A 22,091-nucleotide genomic window follows, 5' to 3' on the forward strand; every position below is an offset into this window, starting at 1 on the left:
AGGGTGTGAATAGCGGGGAGAGGCAGGAGAGGACGGAGGCTCACTCGGGGGTAGGTCTGGACCACTCATCCGTGCCTCGGGACCACGGGCAGCATATCTGGAAGCATTCTAATTGCTCACGTGGTTTTCCTCTTACACCGTGTCAGAGCACGGACAAGGAAGGTGAGCCGTCACCTCTCTCAAACTCCAAAGAAACAAACGAAGGTCGTAATCAAACCAGGTTTGAGCCCAATATGTAAGGACCCCTGGATACCTGTGTGGGAGCCAAAGGAGTTAAATTAATCTGACTGCAATTTACTACCATCCTCGTTTATCTTCAACACTCCTCCCAAACCGAATGTCCGATCTTCCCCCCATTTCTAATCTCAATTAATGATGACTTCCAGTCACTGAGATCAGATCCCTTTGGCATCCTTGACTTCTTTTTTTTCTCCTGGTCCTGTCTCTACTTTCCACATCTCTCCGGGAGCTGACCCCTTCTCACCACCTCCACTGCAACGGTGGCCACCAGCCCCTCACCTGAATTGCTCCAGAGCCCCCTGCTTCCCCACCCCTATGCTTACCATCCAGCACTCACAGCAGCCTGAGTGACTCAGCTATGAATGTTTGTGTCCCTCCCAAATTCAAACATTGAAGCCAGTCCCCCAGTGGGATAGCATTAGGAGGTGGGGCCTTTGGGAAGTGATTAGGTTTAGATGAGGTCATAAGGGCAGAGACCCAGGTCGGGATTAGAGTTTTTATAAGATGAAGAAGGAACTAAGGGGCATCTTCTCTGTCCATGTGAGGATCCAGTGAGAAGGCTGGCTTTGACCCACCAGGAAGAGGGTTCTCAACAGAAGCTCAATCCTGCCAGAACTTGATCTTGGACTTTTGCAGCCTCCAGAACTGTGAGAAAATTAATTTCTGTTGTGCAAGACACCCAGTCTATTGTATTTTATTATGGCTGCCTGAGCAGACCCTGTAAAAACATAATCTAGGTTGTCACTCCTCTGCCCTTACCCCTCCGCGCCTTTCCATTTTTTTCAGAGTCAAGTTTAACTTCTCTGCCGTGGGGACTTGCCTAGTGATCCAGCAGTTAAAACTCATTTCAGCTGAAATGTGGTGTGGCCAGTGTCCACCCCTGCCCCCCTTGCCCCATTATACCCTCTGTGTCTCTAATTTAGCCAGAGAGGTCCTCACCTCAGACCATTGTGGGGTTCTTCTCAATCTAGAACGTTCTATCCCAGAAAATCTGCAGGACTAACCGCCTCCCATCCTCCTCCCATGGGTCTCTGTTCAGAGTGACCTTCCAGAGTCCTGACCTAACTTCATCACTTAAACCGACACCACCCCTTAGCTTTATCTTGGCCACCAGTTCCGAGTCTCATACCTGCTTTATTTTCCCCTAAAGCGTTGATCACCTTCTAACGCACTATGGAGTTTATTTATTTGTTATGTTGATTATTTATTAGCTGTGTCCTCCTTCTACAGTTTAAAGTTCAGGAATGCTCAGGTTGCTGTCTGTTGAGTCTGAACTTCTACACTTGACACATGGTATTTGTTAAAGGGATGACAGTCCTGGAGCCTGATGGGCTTCCCATGTGGCGCTAATGGTAAAGAACCCGCCTGCCAATGCAGGAGACATAAGAGAAACGGGTTCAATCCCTGGGTTGGGAAGATCCCCTGGAGGAATACATGGCAACCCACTCCAGTATTTTGCCTGGAGAATCCCAAGGACAGAGGAGCCTAGAGGGCCACAGTCCAGGGGGCCGCAAAGAGTCAGGACTGAAGCGACTTAGCACAAGCTGGAAGCCCTTGAAGCCTAAATATTAAAGCTGGAGATGATTTACTTTAATCTCAGGTTAAAGGTGAAGAAGTGGTCTTCCTTGGTGGCTCAGACGGTAAAGAATCTGCCTGCCACACAGGAGACCCTGGTTCAGTCCCTGGGTCGGGAAGATCTCCTGGAGAAGAAAATGGCTACTGACTGCAGTGTTCTTGCCTGGAGAAACCCCATGGACAGAGGAGCCTGGCAGGCTACAGTCCATGGGGTCGCAAAGAGTTGGACTCGACTGAGCGACTAACACACACACACACACACACACACACACACACACACACAGGTGAGGAAACAGACGGAAAAAGGCGACAAGAGTAGCTAAGGCCATACACAGATAGCCAGTGACAAAGTAAGTCGATAAAGAGGCAGATACTCTACCCATCCAAGGATTCGCAGGAGCACGTGAGCATCCGCGGCTTAAGAAGAAATCACAGTAAAGCACTTTATCCTCAGCCGCTTCCAGCAAATAAACTCTTGCAGAGTGAGTAGCAGCTTCTGCATCTGGCCACCAGAGGGGACTGATGTGCCAGATTGAAGGCCGAAGCTGAGGGCGGGAGGAGGGAGCAGGAGGAACGCGCTCACTCAGCGTGGACACAGGAGAGGCGAAACCGACACGCTCCGGGGGAAGGAGAGCAGGACCGCCGCGACTCTCAAGTTATCAGCGCGACCTTGAGTCCTGTAAACCACCTACTGAAACGCCATTGAAGAAGGATGATGCAGACTGGTGGAATTCACAATCCGCTTTAATAATAAGCACGGTGGGGCTCTTGGCTCCCCCTTATTACTGCTTTAATTAGCAGAGAGGCCTGCCCACCTCTGTTCGCTGCTCCGGGTGGGTTTAAGGGTCTGGAGCCCTCTTGCGGACCATAGGAGCAAGTTGGAGGAAAGAGGTGTTTATTTGACTCTGAAATAAACTCCTAAACTTTAGATGTCGAGCAATGAGATGTAAACCAGGCTCATTTTTGTTCGAATGGCATTTCGTTGCTCACGGCCCAGAATAGCCTGACATTATAAAAAGCAGTGGGCAGGATGCGGTCCAGCTGCTCACTGAACTTTTGACATACAAGAGAGCATTTGGCCTTCACACTGCCCCCTGTGGTAGACACTGTGATCCCCATTTTACAGCTGAGAGAGCTGCAGTCACAGAGGTGTAGTTAGAAGAGATGAGATTTGACCTTGGGTTATTTCTTGCATGCGTTTGTGCTAAGTCGCTTCAGTCCTGTTGGATTCTTTGTGACCCCATAGACTGTAGCCCTCCAGGCTCCTCTGTGCATGGGATTCTCCAGGCAAGAATACTGGAGTGGATTGCTGTGCCCTCCTTCAGGTGGTTTTCCCAACCCAGGAATCGAACCCACCTCTCCTGTGGTTCCTGCATTGTAGGCGGATTCTTTACCACTCAGCCACCTGGGAAAGCCCACCCTTTGACTTAACCACTACTCAATAACTCTGGTTCTCAGCCTGAACAACATTAAAATCACCTGCTGTATTAGTCGGAGTTCAAAAAAGCAGAAACAATCAGAGATGTATTTAAGAAACATAGGGGCTTCCCTGGCAGTCTGGTGGTAAAGACTCCACACTTCCACTGCAGGGGGTACAGGTTTGATTCCTGGTCTAGGAACCAAGATCCCATAAGATGCATGGCTCAGGAAAAGAAGAAGAAGAAGAAGAAAGGGAGAAATGCATTGCACAGATCTGCTTTTGCAATCGTGGGGGGCTATCTGGGAAAACCTCATATCCATAGGGCATGGTGTCAGGAGCTTCAGGCTGGAACCCTTGGACGTGAACACAGCTGTTGTCCACTGGCAGGATTTCTTTATCCTCAACTCTGCTCTTCACATCTTTCGGTGGACTGATCCAGACTCACCCATATTTAGTCTCCCTTACTAAAGGTTAACTGATGATGAACTTGAATCACACCTACAGAACACCTTCACAGCAACACCTAAGGTAATGATTGAGTAACTGAGGCCTGTAGCTGTCTCAGCCCAGGCTGCCATAACACAAAACTACAGACCTGCTTCTTCACAACAGGAATTTATTTCTTACAGTTCTGAGGGATGGAAGTTCAAGTTCAGAGTGCCAGTGCCGTCAGATTCCATTGAGAGCCTGCTTCCAGGTTAGACTTCCGACTTCTCCTTATATCCTCACATGGCAGACAGAAAGAGACAATCGTCCTCGTGTCCTGTAAGGGCACAGATTCCATTCGTGAGGGCACCACCCTTGTGACGCATCTAATCCTAATGCCCTCCCAAAGCCTCACCTCCTAATTCCATCACATTGAGGGTAGGGTTTCAGCTTAGGAACCCTGGGGGAACACGTGTGTGCATTCTAAGTTGCTTAACTGTGTCCAACTCTTTGCGACCCCATGGGCTGTAGCCCACCAGACTCCTCTGTCCATGGAATTTTCCAGGCAGGAATACTGGAGTGGGTTGCCATTTCCTTTTCCAGAGGGTCTTCCCAACCCAGGGATGGAAACTGTGTCTCTTAAGTCTTCTGCATTTGAAAGCATGTTCTTTACCACTAGTGCCACCTGGGAAGAGGAACACATGCAATTGTTAACAGTAGCCTGGCCAGGTGGACACACTGAACACCACTGTACTGTGAAAGTTTTTAAAAGTTTCTCTGGTCCTAGCCTGGACCAGAAGTGGAAATGTTGGCTCATATGGTAGTCATTTCTTCCTAATAGATCAATTCCTTATAAATCAATTGAAAACCGTATTCTAAAGTGCCATAAATTGTCTGAAGTTCTGTCCAAGGACACTGTGCTGTCTCTCATACATGCTTCTCAGTTTCCTTAAGTATGTCATTCATCTAAAGGGCTGTAACAGAAGTTAAGAGAATACTACTAACATCTTTGAGCTTCTTCCATTTCTGAAAATAACTGACCACTTTGATCTCTTTTACAAATGTGGGATGGTCTTCTTCTGTCAAATTTAACTGCTTCAGTCCCCACTTGCCCAAAGTACAGGACATCCTGTATCTCTCCCTAAGACATTCCTGAAAAAAGTTGCCCCAAAATCCTAGAGTTTGTTATGATCAGAGCTGGAGAAGTCTATGAACTTCTCTGAGAAGCCTATGGACAGCCTATGGACCAGAGAAGCCTATGGACAGGCTCCAGGTCTGCCAAGTTCTTTTGCTGTAGGGTCACCATGTCCCTATGGTTCATTGTCCTTGCTTTCCACTCTCAAAGAACACAAACACCATGGTGACGTTTTGTTTGGAGGAAGGATAAAAGACAGTTTCAGAGTTCCATCTCTCTGAAACGTAAAGCCTCCAAAGGGGAGGGCTTCCCAGCCACAGAAGATGCTCTGTTTGCATTGGTGGCTTTACTGGGGGGTACTTTGGGCTTCGGCCAAACAATCAGACAAAACCAGCCACCAAATGGACCTTCCCATGGGGGCACTGTGCCCAGGTTCAGGATTCCCTGGAACTGGGCATCTTGATGGGGACCCTGGGTGTCCTTTCCCATCTGACCCATCTCAGTCTGTCGGAGACATTCTGTCATGTTGCATTCTTGAAAGGGAAGAGGTTTCTTTCCCATGTGTCAACTGGGTCCCTGTTCAGAGTGGCTCACATTCCTCCAAGCAACTGCTCTGCATAACAAGGGATATGGGAGGCAGCTGTTTAGGTCACACATGTCCCAGGGTAATTAGTGACTTAAGCCAGAATCACCGTGAGGTGCCACTCAAGTGACCACACAGGGGCAACTGGTGTATCTACCTCGATAGACAACTGCTGCTGCTGCTGCTGCTAAGTCACTTCAGTCGTGTCCGACTCTGTGTGACCCCATAGACAGAAGCCCCCCAGGCACCCCCGTCCCTGGGATTCTCCAGGCAAGAACACTGGAGTGGGTTGCCATTTCCTTCTCCAATGTGTGAAAGTGAAAAGTGAAAGTGAAGTCGCTCAGTCGTGTCCGACCCTTAGTGACCCCACGGACTGCAGCCTACCAGGCTCCTCCATCCATGGGATTTTCTAGGCAAGAGTACTGGAGTGGCTTGCCATTGCCTTCTCCGCGATAAACAACTACCAGCTTCTAAAAGTCCTACTTAGGTCTTCCCTGGTGGCTCAGTGGTGAAGAATCCACCTGCCAATGTACGAGACACGGGAGACACGGGTTCAGTCCCTGATACGGGAAGACTGCATGCCCAGGACACCAAAGCCCACACGCCACAACTACTGAGCCCATGCTCTGGAGTCCAGAAACTGCAACTTCTGAGCCCACAGGCCCTAGAGCCCGTGCTCCACAACAAGAGAAGCCACCGCAATGAGAAGTCCGGGCACCGTGAGCAGAGAGCAGCCTCCACCCGCTGCAACTAAGGGAAAGCCCGAGCAACAAAGAGCCAGCACACCACCAATAAATAAATAAAATTATAAAATAAAGTTGCCAGCCCTTAAAAAAAAAAAAAGAGTGCTGCTCAGTCAAGCTTCTAAGAACTCAGACTGTAAACTCTGAGGTGACTCAAGCTTCCCGGAGAGCGGGGGCTCTAGTCAGAATGGAGTGGGAGTCAGGGACTTTCACAGGCTCTCCTCTGACATCCCTGTGGTCTGTGGGCACCCATGTTGGGAGAGCAGACCCGAGAAGCCCCGACTTGTGACGGGGTGAGGGGCATTCCCTTAGAAGCCCTGGTGGGGGTGGGCCCGCGGCCCTTCACTTCTCTGTCACATTGGTAAGTGGTAGGATGGAGCTTGTGATGTCACACCGAGGCCATGATGGCACACCAGAAGATGGGACCACAGCACCCACCTGTCGGCTCCCATAGCTCTTCCGATGGAGAAGGAAATGGCAACCCACTCCAGTACTCTTGCCTGGACAATCCCATGGGTGGAGGAGACTGGTGGGCTACAGTCCATGGCGTCACAAAGAGTCAGGCCTGACTGAGTGACTAACACACCACACAACACCATACCTTTCCTGAGGTTAATTTCAATCCTTTCCACTTTTGCCAAGGCCCGCCTCACTTAGACCTGCAAGCCCTCCTCTTGGTTTTCACTGCAGGTGCCAAGTTAAAATCCCTTTGAAAGGCGTGTCTCTGGAGCCGTGGGTAACGGTGGGGCTGGAGGGGAGGAGGATAAAGGTGGAGAGCTGAGACGTTGCCCTAGACCTGGTCCCAACTCTTTGACCTGGGAGTCCCCCGTTCTCCGGTTTGGGCTCCGAGCCTGTCACTCTCTGCTTCTGAAACAGCCTGAGTGTCTGTCAAGGCCTCCTCAGGCCGGATTAAGCCCTCACCTCTGGGAGCTCCCCGCCGAGGCCCGCCGCGGTTTGCAGAGCAGATTCGGTGTTGTCTCACCAGGGACAAGTGTGTGAATTTCTTCCATCTTCCTAGGAGAGGTTTCCAAAAGTTTTCCAAGGCCCCTTTCAGCTGTGGTCTACATGCAGGACCTGGGCACCTCTCCAGGGAGGAACCGTGTTTACTTTGGCTCCTGGGTACTTCCTGTTTCGTCCCAGGCTCAGAATGTATGGATAGGGCCTTGCCGGGAGGTGTACTGCCGTAATTCTCTGTGCTGTCAAGATGGTTTGGATGGAGACTGGCCACCCCAGCCATTGGGGAACTCCTATCCTCACTGCCCCCATTGGCTTTGAGGTGGGAGGGAGCTGCTCACTAACATTTGATGGTTGGATCATAAAGGATGTTACAGATCCTCAAATTTTCCCCTCCAAAATTAGAGACGATGTCTCACGTTCATTTTTGAAAATCTATGCACAAGGTGCATAGACTTTTGACAAAGCAAGAAATCAAACTTTTTCCTCAGGCTCGTGGTTCACACAGCCTAGTGAGGCCAAATACCTGCCTGAGGCAGGAAGATTGGTTCAACTCAGAGCACACTCCAAACGTACAAATTGAACAATTCATTGACTCTTTTATTTTTGGCAGGGGGAGGAGAGGAGGACTTGCCAGAACTCATTACTTTACCTCAGCTCCTCCCGAAAATGTGTTCATTCCATGAGTGCCACGAAGGTGATCCACTGTGCAGCACCCACGTTATCAGCTCAAGCTTCTCTCACCCATTTTTCCACCTAGGAAAACAAGGGGTCAGCACTCAGAAGAGGTCTCAGAGGTGCTTCCTCCATCAGCGTCCATCCTAGAAGCACTTAAAAATTTAGGTTTGTTGTTGTTTAGTTGCTCAGTCCTATCGGACTCTTGGACTACAGCCTGCCAGGCTCCTCTGTCCATGGGATGCTCCAGACAAGAATACTGGAGTGGGTTGCCATTTCCTCCTCCAGAGGATCTTCCTGACCCAGGAATCGAACCTGTGACACCTGAAAGTCTCCTGCGTTGCAGGCAAATTCTTTACCGCTGAGCCACTGGCCTTCCCATGCTCTATAGAATTTTTAAAAATATATTTATTCATTTATTTGGCTGTCCCGGGTCTTATTGCAGCATGCAGTGTCTTTAGTTGAGTCATGCCAACTCTTAGTTGGAGCGCATGGGATCTAGTTCCCTGACCAGGTTTGGAACTCGGTCACCCTGCATTGGGAGCACAGAGTCTTAGCCACTGGACCACCAGGGAGGTCCCTCTGTGGAATTTTATAAACTGTTTATCCTCATGTTTTACACTTGTTCTTTTTGTTAATATCGGCAGCAAGTGGAGCTGGGGGAAGACAGACTGGCCATGAGACGGGGTAGAAATTGAGTGCGAAGCAAAAAGCAAATATCGTATATTAACGTATATATATGGAATCTAGGAAAATAGTATTGATGAGCCTATTTCCAGGGAAGGAATGGAGACGCAGACAGAGAGAACAGACTTGTGGACACAGTGTGGGAAGGAGAGGGTGGGACGAATTTAGAGAGTAGCACTGAAACATACACGTTACCCTCTGGAAGATAGATGGCTAGAAGGAAGCTACTGCATAAGACAGGGAGGTCAGCCTGGAGCTTTGTGATGACCTAAAGGGGCAGGACGGGGTGCGGGAGGGAGGCTTCAGAAGGAGAAGAGAGATATATAATTATGGCTGATTCCCAACGATGTATGGCAGAAACCAATACAATAATGTAAAGCAATTATCTTCCAATTAAAATTTTTTTTGAAAACAGATTGCTTTCTCAATGGCTGATCACAAGAAATTCGGTCCCCATTCTCTCCTTTTGATTCCTTGATATCTGTGGCTTATATTTATGCAATAGGTAAACTCTGAGAAGGAAAATAACATAGAGTTTAGTGACTTTCATTTCAGTGATTTAAAGTAAAACATTTTGAGTGCTTTTTCTTTTTCTTTTCTCTCTCTCTCCGTGTAGGTAAGAGTATGTGTATGTGCGTGCGTGCTGTGCTAAGTCGCTTCAGTCATGTATAACTGTTTAGGACCCCATGGACTGTAGCCTGCCAGGCTCCTGTGTCCATGGAATTCTCTAGGCAAGAACACTGGAGTGGGTTGCTGTGCCCTCCTCCAGGGGATCTTCCCGACCCAGGGATCGAACCAGTGTGTCTTACGTATGTCTCCTGCCTTGGCAGGCTGGTTCTTTACTACTAGCGCCACCTGGGAAACCCATACCTCCTTCACCTACATTCTTCTCCCAGTTGTGTTGAGATGTAATTGACATATATGTTATAGTAATATTAGTTTTAAACATACAATGTGATGACTTGGTGTATGTATACATTGAGAAGTGATCACCACAAGAAGTTTAGTTAATATCCACCACTTTGCATAGTTAACAATTTTTTGAGAGAGAACTTTTAAGGGCTACTCTCTTAGCAACTTTCAAATCTTGTCAGGTATGTGCTTTGTGTTGTTTTGTTTTTTTGGTGAATTTTTTTTTTTAAATGAGGTGAACCTGCCCACCCACCTCCCTGCTTCCACATCATCAGGGTGGGCTTCTGAGCCTGTGTAGTTATCACGAGACCCACTAGTGGTTTGTCTGCTTGTCTGCTTCTCTCGCTAGACTGAGGGCAGAGGTTGGGTTCTCAGCTTGACTTCCCAGCACAGTGTCTGGAACACACACGCCAGGGTTCAGAGGTATTTGCTGGATGAACAGAACGCACTAGGAAAGTATGCCAGCATCTTTTTTTTTTTTTTCTTTTTTAAGAGACTATCCCCAGGGAGAGTGGAATTGAACAGAACGCAAATGTGCAGCCTCTAAACATTATGAGGCCTTGCTGCCCTGTCTTCTGGTTCTGGATTTCAGGACACAGGCCTATAGGCCGTTATAACACAATGAGGGCAGTCAGCTGGTCTCGATGGTCAGCAGCCAAGTGGTCAGTGGGTCAATGGGCCCGTCCAGTACCACACTTGCAAATAAACAAGCATTTCCTCCTTAACTGACTCATTTGGCCAAGGCGTGGGCAGGACCATGGGACCGTCCACCACGGACTCTGAAGTCAGCCATTGTATTTTTCTGTGAGCGGGCACTGTGCAGCCGGGACCTTTCCCTTTCCTGACGTGCATTTGTGTTTTGCATGCTGCCCCGTGTGGGTGGCAGCAGCTACAGTGGGAGGATGCAGGAGAGCAACTGAGGCCCTTGCAATCCCACAGGAGTTGTATGTGCAGCTGAGGGGCCCACGCCTGTGTCAGGCTGATAATCTCCGTGGTGTGAGCCTCACGCATACCTGCCTGCTCTAGCGAGGTCTAGCTCAACCTCAGGTTAATGCTGGAATTACGTCTGGACAGGGCTTCTGAACTCCAAGGGTCCGTAAACTTGAATAGAAGAATTATGTCCTTTGCCTTCCACTAAACTGTAGAGATTCCAAGGGAAATTTTCATGCAAAGATGGGCTCGATAAAGGACAGAAATTGTATGGACTTAACAGAAGCAGAAGATATTAAGAAGAGGTGGCAAGAATACACAGAAGAACTGTACAAAAAAGATCTTCATGACCAAGATAATCACGATAACGTGATCACTGACCTAGAGCCAGACATCTTGGAATGTGAAGTCAAATGGGCCTTAAAAAGCATCACTACGAACAAAGCTAGCGGAGGTGATGGAATTCCAGTTGAGCTATTTCAAATCTTGAAAGATGATGCTGTGAAAGTGCTGCACTCAATATGCCAGCAAATTTGGAAAACTCAGCAGTGGCCACAGGACTGGAAAAGGTCAGTCTTCATTCCAATCCCAAAGAAAGGCAATGCCAAAGAATGCTTAAACTACTGCACAATTGCTCTCATCTCACACGTTAGTAAAGTCATGCTCAAAATTCTTCAAGCCAGGCTTCAGCAATATGTGAACCGTGAACTCCCAGATGTTCAAGCAGGTTTTAGAAAAGGCAGAGGCACCAGAGATCAAATTGCCAACATCCGCTGGATCATGGAGAAAGCAAGAGAGTTCCAGAAAAACATCTATTTCTGCTTCATTGACTATGCCCAAGTCTTTGACTGTGGATCACAATAAACTGTGGAAAATTCTGAAAGAAATGGGAATACCAGCCCACCTGACCTGCCTCTTGAGAAACCTGTATGCAGGTCAGGAAGCAACAGTCAGAACTGTACATGGAACAACAGACTGGTTCCAAATAGGAAAAGGTGTACGTCAAGTTGTATATTGTCACCCTGCTTATTTAACTTATATGCAGAGTACATCATGAGGAATGCTGGGCTGGAAGAAGCACGAGCTGGAATCAAGATTGCCAGGAGAAATATCAATAACCTCAGATATGCAGATGACACCACCATTGTGGCAGAAAATGAAGAGGAACTCAAAAGCCTCTTGATGAAAGTGAAAGAGGAGAGTGAAAAGGTTGGCTTGAAGCTCAGCATTCAGAAAACAAAGATCATGGCATCTAGTCCCATCACTTCATGGGAAATAGATGGGGTAACAGTGGAAACAGTGTCAGACTTTATTTTTGGGGGCTCCAAAATCACTGCGGATGTTGATTGCAGCCATGAAATTAAAAGACGCTTACTCCTTGGAAGGAAAGTTATGACCAACCTAGATAGCATATTAAAAAGAAGAGACATTACTTTGCCAACAAAGGTCCGTCTAGTCAAGGCTATGGTTTTTCCCGTGGTCATGTATGGATGTGAGAGTTGGACTGTGAAGAAAGCTGATCGCCGAAGAATTGATGCTTTTGAACTGTGGTGCTGGAGAAGACTCTTGAGAGTCCCTTGGACTGCAAGGAGATCCAACCAGTCCATCCTAAAGGAGATCAATGCTGGGTGTTCATTGGAAGGACTGATGCTAAAGCTGAAACTCCAATACTTTGGCCACCTCATGCGATGAGCTGACTCACTGGAAAAGAGTCTGATGCTGGGAAGGATTGGGGGCAAGAGGAGAAGGGGACGACAGAGAATGAGATGGCTGGATGGCATCACCGACTTGATGGACATGAATTTGAGTGAACTCCGGGAGTTGGTGATGGACAGGGAGGCGTGGCGTGCTGTGATTCATGGGGTCGCAAAGAGTTGGACACGACTGAGCAACTGAACTGAACTGAACCTGTAGCTGAAATTCAGCCTTTTCTTCAATTATGAATGCAACGACACCACCTGTGATGTTGTCACCAACACAATTACAGGTATTTTCACGTCACTTCACAGGGCTTACAGACCTTCCACAATGTCCTTTCCAGTCATTGGGACTTAGAAACTATGTAACTATTAGACCCACTGGTCTATCTTGGGGTTTTTTGTAATTTTTGTTTTTTTAGTTTTTTTTTTTTTGGCTGTGCCAAAAAAAGATCTTAGCCTGTAGGATCTTAGTTCCCCAACCAGGGACCGAACCTGTGCCCCCTTCATTGGGAGTGCAGTGTCTTAACCACTGGGCCACCAGGGAATTCTCTTGATTCTGTTTTTAATGCACAAATAAGAAGCACTTGTGTTACTATAGTATTCGTCAGGGTTCTCCAGAGGAACAAAACCATGTATTTATTGTGAAGAATTGACTTATTTGATTATGGAGCCTCAGAATCTGTCATCTTAAGCTAGAGACCCAGGAAATCTAAATACTACCCAGCTGTGTAGCTCTTCGAACCAAAAGACCAAGGGCATTAGGTCCCTGTCGAGGTCAGCAGAAGACTGATGTCAGTTCAACAGTCAGGAAGGCAGTTAACTCTCCTTTCCTCTGCCTCTTTTCTATTGTGTTTTAAAAAATAATAGCTAAAGGTTTAATTTCAAAATGATAAATTATAAAGAAATCACAAAAAGTATAAAACAATTATTCATTTATAAAAGATTCACCATAAGGTCCTTGGAAGAATAAACTCAAATTGATTTGGATATCATTTAAATCAAAGAGTTATGATTTACTGATAACTTTTCAGGAATATGTATGCTGCATTCAATAAAGTATACCTTCAAAGGTAAATCTGTTGATGTTTTTTGATAACCTAGAAATTAAATAAAACATAATTCTATGTATTTTAGGTTATACATATAAAAATACTATTTTGAGAAGGTATACCCAAGCTTCCCCAGACAGCCAGAAGAGTCGATGACACCCCAAAATGTTAAGGACACCTGTGAGAACAACTCTGCTGTGTGGCTGCCAGCCTCTGGCCACTTCACTAGAAGAAAAAAATCCTTCTCAAAATTCTGTACATTCTTTCAATACATCTAAAAGAAGGAGGTGTGTGCCAGTTATCAATATATGGTCCTTCGACTCTAAATTCACCTCTTCTGGGTTACTCAGCCATGGAGAAGGGCACCGTAAACTTTCCTCCTTTGTTGCAGGAGTGATGCTAAATCTTGTCAGTAGAGGGCGCCAGAAGGACCGCGGCAGCAGGAAGGGGTTTTGCTACTTAGCCACTGGCGTGAGTCTTTTCTTGCTTCTATTCTGCATGGCTACGAATGACAAGGGATGGTTGAGGGGAGATGCAATGGCACTCACTGCAGCATTTCAGTGAATGAATCTGTCATCCATTGAGCTGCAACCACACACTCCCCAATAATGCCTGAATTCCAATTTGGGAAGGAGGTTTTCTGTAGCCATTTCCTAAGGATGCCATAACAAAGTACAATAAACCGGGTGGCTTAAACAACAGAATTTATCATATCAGAATTCTGGAGGCTGGCAGTCCGGAATGACACTGTCAACTGACTTGGTTCCTTCTGAGAGCCAAAAGAGAATCTATTCCATGCTTCTGGTGGTTTGCTGACAATCTTTGGTTCTTGGGCTTCTAGAAGCATCACCCCAGTCTTTACATTCATATATGCCGTACTCCCTGTAGTCATGTTGGTGTCCAAATTTCCTCTTTTAATATATGACACAGTCATTTTGGTTTAGAGGTCCACTCTATTCCAGTATGCTGCTGCTAAGTTGCTGCTAAGTCGCTTCAGTCGTGTCCGACTCTCTGTGACCCCATAGACGGAAGCCCACCAGGCTCCCCCGTCCCTGGGATTCTCCAGGCAAGAACACTGGAGTGGGTTGCCATTTCCTTCTCCGATGTGTGAAAGTGAAAAGTGAAGTCGCTCAGTCGTGTCCGACCCTTAGCGGCCCCATGGACTGCAGCCTACCAAGCTCCTCCATCCATGGGATTTTCTAGGCAATAGTACTGGAGTGGCTTGCCATTGCCTTCTCCCTATTCCAGTATAGCCTTATCCTAACAACTAGTTTATTAACACATCTGTAATGACCATAAAGTCATTCCAAAGAAGGTCACATTCTGAGGTTCTGGGTTTTAGGATTTCAACATGTGGGTTTGGGGGGCACAATTCAACCCATAACACCTCCCTTTTAAGTTTGCTTCTTCCGTCAGTATTTCCTCACTCAGCCTTAGGATATTCTTCAGAGATATTTTTTGCCCCTTTATAGCTAACACTTTTGTTTTATAATTTATTTTATTAAAGTACAGTTGATTTACAACGTTGTGTTAATTTCTGCTGACAGTGAACTGATTCAGTCATACATATATATATATTCTTTCCCATGCTTTTAAAATCTTTATTTATTTATATTTATTTTTGGCTGTGCTGGGTCTTCGTTGCTACATGCAGGCTTTTTTCTAGTTGAGGCAAGTAGGGGCTAACTCTCTAGCTGTGGTGCTTGGGCTTCTCATTGCGGTGGCTTCTCCTGTTTTGGAGCGTGGGCTCTAGGGTGTGTTGGCTCTGTAGCTGTGGCACACGGGCTTAGTTGCCCCGCTGCATGTGGAATCTTCCTGGACCAAGGATTGAACCTGTGTCCCCTGCATTGGGCGGTGGACTTAACCACTAGACCACCAAGGAAGTTCGTAAAAGTCACATTCTTTTTTTTTTTTTTTTTTCTTTCCCAAGAAAAAATTTATTTATTTATTTGCACCAGGTCTTAAATTAGTTGCAGCATACGGGATCTTCCATCTTCACTGCGGCATGCAAAATCTTTAGTTGCGGCTTGTGGGATCTAGTTCCGTGGCCAGTGATCAAACCTGGCCCCTGCACTGGGAGTCTTAGCCACTGGACCATCAGGGAAGTCCTTCTTTTCCATTATGGTTTATCATAGGGTATCGAATATTGTTCCTGCGCTATACAGTAGGACCTCACCGTTTATCCATTCTATATATACTAGCTTGCATCCTGGGCTTCCCTGGCTGTCCAGTGGTTAAGACTCTACACTTCCAGTGAAGGGGACACGGGTTTGATTCTTGGTTCAGGAATATCCCACATTCCGTGTGGTGTCACCAAAAAAAAAAAAAAAAAAAATTAATAGCTTGCATCATCGCATCCTTCTTACTAGGCAATTACTCTCTATTGAAACTTGTTCTCTCTCCTGACCGAACCCTAACAGATATGAGAGCAAAGGGAACTAGGAGAGTAAGTGCCAGGCTGTTGCTGTTCAGTCACTAAGCTGTGTCCCCCTCTGTGAGACCCCAAGGAACTGAGGGTTTAATCTTTCCTCAACCGTAAGAGACAGGCATAGCTATCGCGAGATTTCCCAAGTGCCGTGTTTGGGGAGTGGCAGTGCTGGAACTCAAACTCGGCTGTGTTTTGTTGCTTTCTGTTTTATTCCAAAGGCTGAGCGCCCTCTTCTTCACAGTGCTGCTTCCATACTACAGAGGTCTGTGTGACCTTGTACCACAAACACAGATGAACCTGGTGGCTCAGACGGTAAAGAATCTTCCTTCAGTGCGGGAAACCCGGGTTCGATCCCTGGGTCAGGAAGATCCCCTGGAGAAGGAAATGGCAACCCACTGCAGTATTCTTGCCCGGGAAATCCCATGGACAGAGGAGCTTGGTGGGCGACAGTCCATGGGGTCACAAAGAGCCAGACTAAGCGACTAACGCTTACGTAACTGTATTACTATACTCATGTACTATACCAGTTATGAAACACAAGCGAGGTTTAAAAGTATGAGATGATGACAAAATAAGCAATTTAAATAAATTGTTTTTACTTTATTAGTGGCGCCAAAAGCCCTTGACCTATTTCCCAACAGAAACACCATTTTTCATGAGAGCACCTCGAATATATATTTACTTCTTTTCTGAAAAATCTTGGTTTGCATTTGGTGATACAGGGACTTGAAGGTTTATTTATAAGCTTGGTCTTAATGGCAGTAGCAGCTGAAGTAGATCCTTCACCAAGATGCAAACGGAAAAAGTCATGCTTGCCTGAGTTTATGAAGTTAAGATAATCACCAGTGTCTTAGCAAGGCCAAATGGTCCCTGACAGCAATATAATGATGCCCTGTCTCCTTCAACTTACCCGAAATGAATAAATACATATAAAACTAGGGTGTATTCATGTGTTCAATGTTCAACAAATCTAAAAATATTAACTCAGTGCAAAATTGAAAAGAAAAAGTTTCTGGTGTCTTTGCTGCTCCCGGAGGCTGACACTGAGAACAAATGAACCTTTGCACCACCTTTGTGGACAGTGGCAGGATCTTCTATTTGATGTGACAGCCGACTTCCCCACAGAGCAAGGGAGTGATTCAGGAGAGCAAGGCAGGAGCTGCAGGAGCCTTTCCTGACCCACCTCCCAAGTCACACACCATTACTTTCATTGTATTCAATTTGCTGCTTGGGTCAGTGTAGGAGGGAACCATACAAGGGCACGAGAAGGTCAGGAAGGGTGGCTCATTGGGGGCTGTTTGAGGCTGGCGACCACAGAATAAGGCTGAAAAAAGAGAGAAGGTGCTGAAAAATATGCATTTCTATGACATTGGCACTAGTGGTAAAGAAGCCACCTGTCAATGTAGGAGAAATAAGAGATGAGGTTTTGATCTCTGCATCGGGAAGGTCCCCTGGAGGAGGGAATGGCAACCCACTCCAGTATTCTTGCCTGGAGAATCCCATGGACAGAGGAGCCTGGAGGGCTATGGCCCATAGGGTCGGAAAGAATCGGACACAACTGAAGTGACTTAGCACACACACATGACAGCCAGAGGACAGAGAATCCAACTTAACAAAATAACAGCGAAGCCCATGGATGACAGTGTGCAGTGGGCTTAACAAACATCCAGACTGGACTTTATGAGGAAGAGGGAGGTTGCCGGGGAGGTAGAGGCAGTCTCTAGGAAAATAAACAGAAAAATAAAAAGAAAGGCCATCTGATGTGCTTAAGCGGTTTTAAAAGGTGATTGATACGAAAGATGAACTGAGGTGTATTACAGATTTCAAGAGTTTCTTTGAGCAAGAAACATTTGGAATCTGGAAGCACAAGACAGCAAGCAGTTAGGGACTCTCCCCTGCAGGAGCCAGGGGAGATTTAGACAAGGTGCAGCACCAGAAAACAAGGTAATTATTTGACTACAGTTCAAAGCCGGGCTTCCCTGGTGGCTCAGATGGTAAAGAATCTGCCTGCCATGAAGGAGACCTGGGTTTGATCCCTGGGTCGGGAAGATTATCGGGAGAAGGGAATGGCAATCCACTCCAGTATTCTTGCCCAGGAAATCACATGGACAGAGGAGCTAGGCAGGCTACAGTCCATGGGGTCCCAAAGAGTGGGATTAGACTGAACAACTAACATACTTCACTTAAAGCCTACTTGACTCTCTGAGATTGGTTGTCCTTAACATTTTTGTAACCTTGAGACATTTACAGGCTTAGATTTTGGGTTGCTTATGTAGGCTGCTGTAGTATTGTGATTCACCAAAATGTTTGTTCAGGTATTTCCTTAACATCTTATGGGAAAACACAAATGAACTATTTGGCCAACCCAATATGAGTGCCACCCAGTCTAATGGCCTCCTTGTTTAATTAAACAATATGCCAAATTATTATAAAAAATTATAGTGTGTATAATTTTAATAATTACATGGGAAATTCAAGCTTTCAACATGTAGAACACTGCAAAAAGGAAAATAAGACAATTATAAGTGTGGAAGAACAAAACATTTTACAAGAAAGACAACATAATAATTGTAGGTTACTTACGTTTTACAGTGAACACTATTTCCATGAACGTACTAATGTCAAAACCTTTATTCACCTAGCTAAACAAAAATGGAATATAAGTGTTGGGAAGATGGCAAGAGAGAAAGTAGGGGTAGAGAATTCAGAAGCACTAAATCTTCATCCACCATAACAGAAAACCAGTAGGTAATGTCCAAGGTTTAAAAAACTCACATAAGCATACTAGTTAGAAATCTAGAATTAAATAGCAAGCAAAATGGTTAAAGAATTTAAAGGCCTTGCCTCTGGGGATCAGACCCAGGGATGGGGGAGGTAGAGGGGTGAGGAAGGGACAACTTTTTTGTCATTCAGTTCAGTCGCTCAGTCATGTCCAACTCTTTGCCACTCCATGAATCACAGCAGGCCAGTTAGCACTATTTAATTTCCTCTGCTTCTATAAAAAAGAAGACTAATTCAAATAATATGTATAAAGTAGAAGTCCTACAATCTAGGAAGCAGCATTTCTGAATTTCTACATTCACGATTTAAAATTGCAAGATTTCTGGCTGCAAATATATCTGGACAGTAAACTGCCACTGTGATGAATATAAAAACAATTTTACCATACCACATGTTGTCAATTATAGGAATTAAAAGGATTACAATATACAAATAAATGACTACTTAGATTATCCATGAAAAATCAAATATTTTCTAATAAAAAATAAAAATAGGGACCTCCCTGGTGGTCCAGTGGTTAAGACTTTGCCTTCTAATGCACAGGGTGTGAGTTTGATCCTGCTTGGGGATGTAAGATCTCATATGCATCACAGCCAAAAAAAAAAAAAGAAACCCAAAACATAAAGCAGAGCCAATATTGTAACAAATTCAATAAAGACTTTAAGAATGGCCCACAAAAAAATCTTTTAAAAAATCCAAATATTTTCAACTCTTTCAGAAGTCATTACTTTAACCCCTTGGTTGCACAGTTCTTCCCTTTTCAACCTTTCTGGATGTCCTAGTCCCGTGGCCCAGGACCTCTTCAATGCCTCCTCCCCCAGAAGGAGGGGGACACCTGTGCTCCCCTGATGCTCCTCTCTCCAAGTCAGAAGAAATCTTTCCTCCTGCTCAACTCCTCTAGCACTGGATCCACACTGTATTTACGACATTTAAGCTTCTGTATTAATTCCATCCATTTCTGGAGGACAAATTCTATATTCCCATTAGCACCTTTATCCATAGGAGTGACTTCTGCAACAGGATAACATTAACTCAGTGAAAAATTTAAAGGAGGGATTATCTGAGCAGTGTTTTTGCTGCTTCTGTATAGACTCACACCTGGAACCATGTGTGTCCTTTGCACCCCCACTTCTAGATATTTCAAACTCAGCCTTTCTCTTGCCTAGTTATTACGAGCAGCCAACCATCCTTATCAAAGCATAAGGTGGCCTGTGGTTACTGGACAATGAAAAGGGTGGCTTTTCAAAGTTATTACCTGGCAACTTAGAGTTCTTACGAATATTTCTAGGAAGCCAGAGGCTCCTGGGGAACATTTCAGTGAACACTCTGGTTGATTGCTGGCCTTCTTCAGTGATAAAATCAAGTCAACATTATTCCTTTATCATTCTAACATGTCACAAAGATGAAGTAGTTGCACAGCACAGGCCTCTGCCTGGACTGTCACTTTCAGTTAGATTTACCTCAGTTTGAGGCAGGTATGCCTGATTAAAACACACACTGGTATAGTGTTTATACGCAGTAGACAAAATGTGCATAAGAAGTTAAGATAGAACAAAGCTTAAGGAAATGTCTTATTTGCTCTGTGTTGGCCAAAGCTTCCCCTTTCCTTTAGAGACTGTGATGGTCCACACCCTCTCCCTTCTGCCTGGGACACTGTATGAGAGGCTCAGAATTGAGTGTATTGAGGTCAAGTCTCTAAGGACACACCCTGGGACCCTCCAGGTGCGGTGTCAAGGACAATTCACTAGACTAAAGGGTAAGAATATTAGAACTTCTGTTTGTACTTAATTTTTACATTAAAAATAATTAGCCACCTCTAACATGTATGGCTGAGAAGGCAATGGCAAGCCACTCCAGTACTCTTGCCTAGAAAATCCCATGGATGGAGGAGCCTGGTAGGCTGCAGTCCGTGGGGTCGCTAAGGGTTGGACACGACTGAACGACTTCACTTTCACTTTTAACTTTCACACATTGGAGAAGGAAATGGCAACCCACTCCAGTGTTCTTGCCTGGAGAATCCCAGGGACGGGGGAGCCTGGTGGGCTTCCGTCTATGGGGTCACACAGAGTCGGACACGACTGAAGTGACTTAGCAGTAGCAGCAACATGTATGGATGTGAGAGTTGGACTGTGAAGAAAGCTGATCGCCGAAGAATTGATGCTTTTGAACTGTGGTGTTGGAGAAGACTCTTGAGAGTCCCTTGGACTGCAAGGAGATCCAACCAGTCCATTCTAAAGGAGATCAATCCTGGGTGTTCATTGGAAGGACTGATGCTAAAGCTGAAACTGCAATACTTTGGCCACCTCATGAGACGAGTTGACTCACTGGAAAAGACTCTGATGCTGGGAAATGTTGGGGGCCGGAGGAGAAGCGGACGACAGAGAATGAGATGGCTGGATGGCATCACCGACTTGGTGGACATGAGTTTGAGTGAACTCCAGGAGTTGGTGATGGACAGGGAGGCCTGGCGTGCTATGATTCATGGGGTCGCGGAGAGTCGGACACGACTGAGCGACTGAACTGAACTGAACTGAACATGCTATTTGAGTTGTCTCTGACATTATCACTAAGTGGTACCCAAAGGAAAGGGTTCCATAACAAGCAATGGGGGGTGGGTACTGACAATGACCCTTACTCATTTATTCTATGGAGAATTGCCAAGGTGCTGCTGTTTCTATGTGCCTATGGAAATAGCTTTCAAGATATATCACCGAATTTAACTGAGAAGATCCCCACAGAATAGATAAGTAGGCATTAACAAGGCAAATACAAAGGACAGCCAGAAAGTAGCAGAATGGACCCATGGTCTCAGGATGATTTGTTGATGTCATAATAATGAGATAAGTAATAATGATGATACAATTCTATCTTATAAACAGTTGGTCAGAAAAATTCAATAAAAGACTCAAAAGAGGGATTCACATCCATTATCTCCAGTAATGAACCTGAATCTAAGTGCATATTGTGCCTTGAGATGCTATTAGCTGTGTAACATTTCCTGGGACAGCAAGACATTTTCAGATTGAGTACCTAGAGCATGAAGACAAACTTCTATAGCTGGTATACTGAAGGGAGTGATATTTATTTCTAGACTTTCTAAACAGTGTGCTTATGGAACTATTTTTTAAAACCTGGTTATTACTTATTGATTTTCCGTGATGGTAGGTGAAGATTTAGCACTCCTACGTTCCCCACCCCTACTTCCTCTCTTGCCATCCTCCCAGCAGTTATATCCCATTTTTAGTAAGGTCAATAAAGGTATTGATATTAGTGTGTTTTTGCAAAACCCAAGTAATCCACTTTTGTCATTTTTTATTCTGGAAATATTTGTTTTCTTGAAGTTATAATTGTTTTACTTTTTATATACCGAGACAATTTTCCCCCTCAGATTATTTATATGTCAACTAATATTTTTTTTGTTCAAGCATATCAAATGGGTGTATCGTTTTATTATTGTTGTTTACCTGGAGATCCCCTTTCCAAACACTCTCCATTCTCCACATACAACCTGGATTGTTCTCTTCCTAAGCCATGGCACTGTGTCATCCTGTTTATTAGGGGACCAGATGGAAAAGAGATTGGAGCCAGATTGTCAAGGGGCTGGTTTGTCACAACAGGGAGTTTGGATTTCATTAAGTTATTGGAAAATCATAAGTGAGAAGATGAAACCCGCTTGATAGGGTCCTTGCACCAGAGTCACCTGGGGTCAAAAAGATCATGTTTATCCTGAAGTTCAGCTCACAGATACAGGCTGTTCTCCCTTGAAACTCCCATCCATACATTTAGGCTGCTGCTGCTGCTAAGTCACTTTAGTCGTGTCCGACTCTGTGTGACCCCATGGACTGCAGCCTAC

This window comes from Moschus berezovskii, chromosome 10 (genome assembly GCF_049115385.1).
Source record: "Moschus berezovskii isolate FMDL1 chromosome 10, NW_MosBer_1.0, whole genome shotgun sequence".
NCBI classification, from domain to species: Eukaryota; Metazoa; Chordata; class Mammalia; order Artiodactyla; family Moschidae; genus Moschus; species Moschus berezovskii.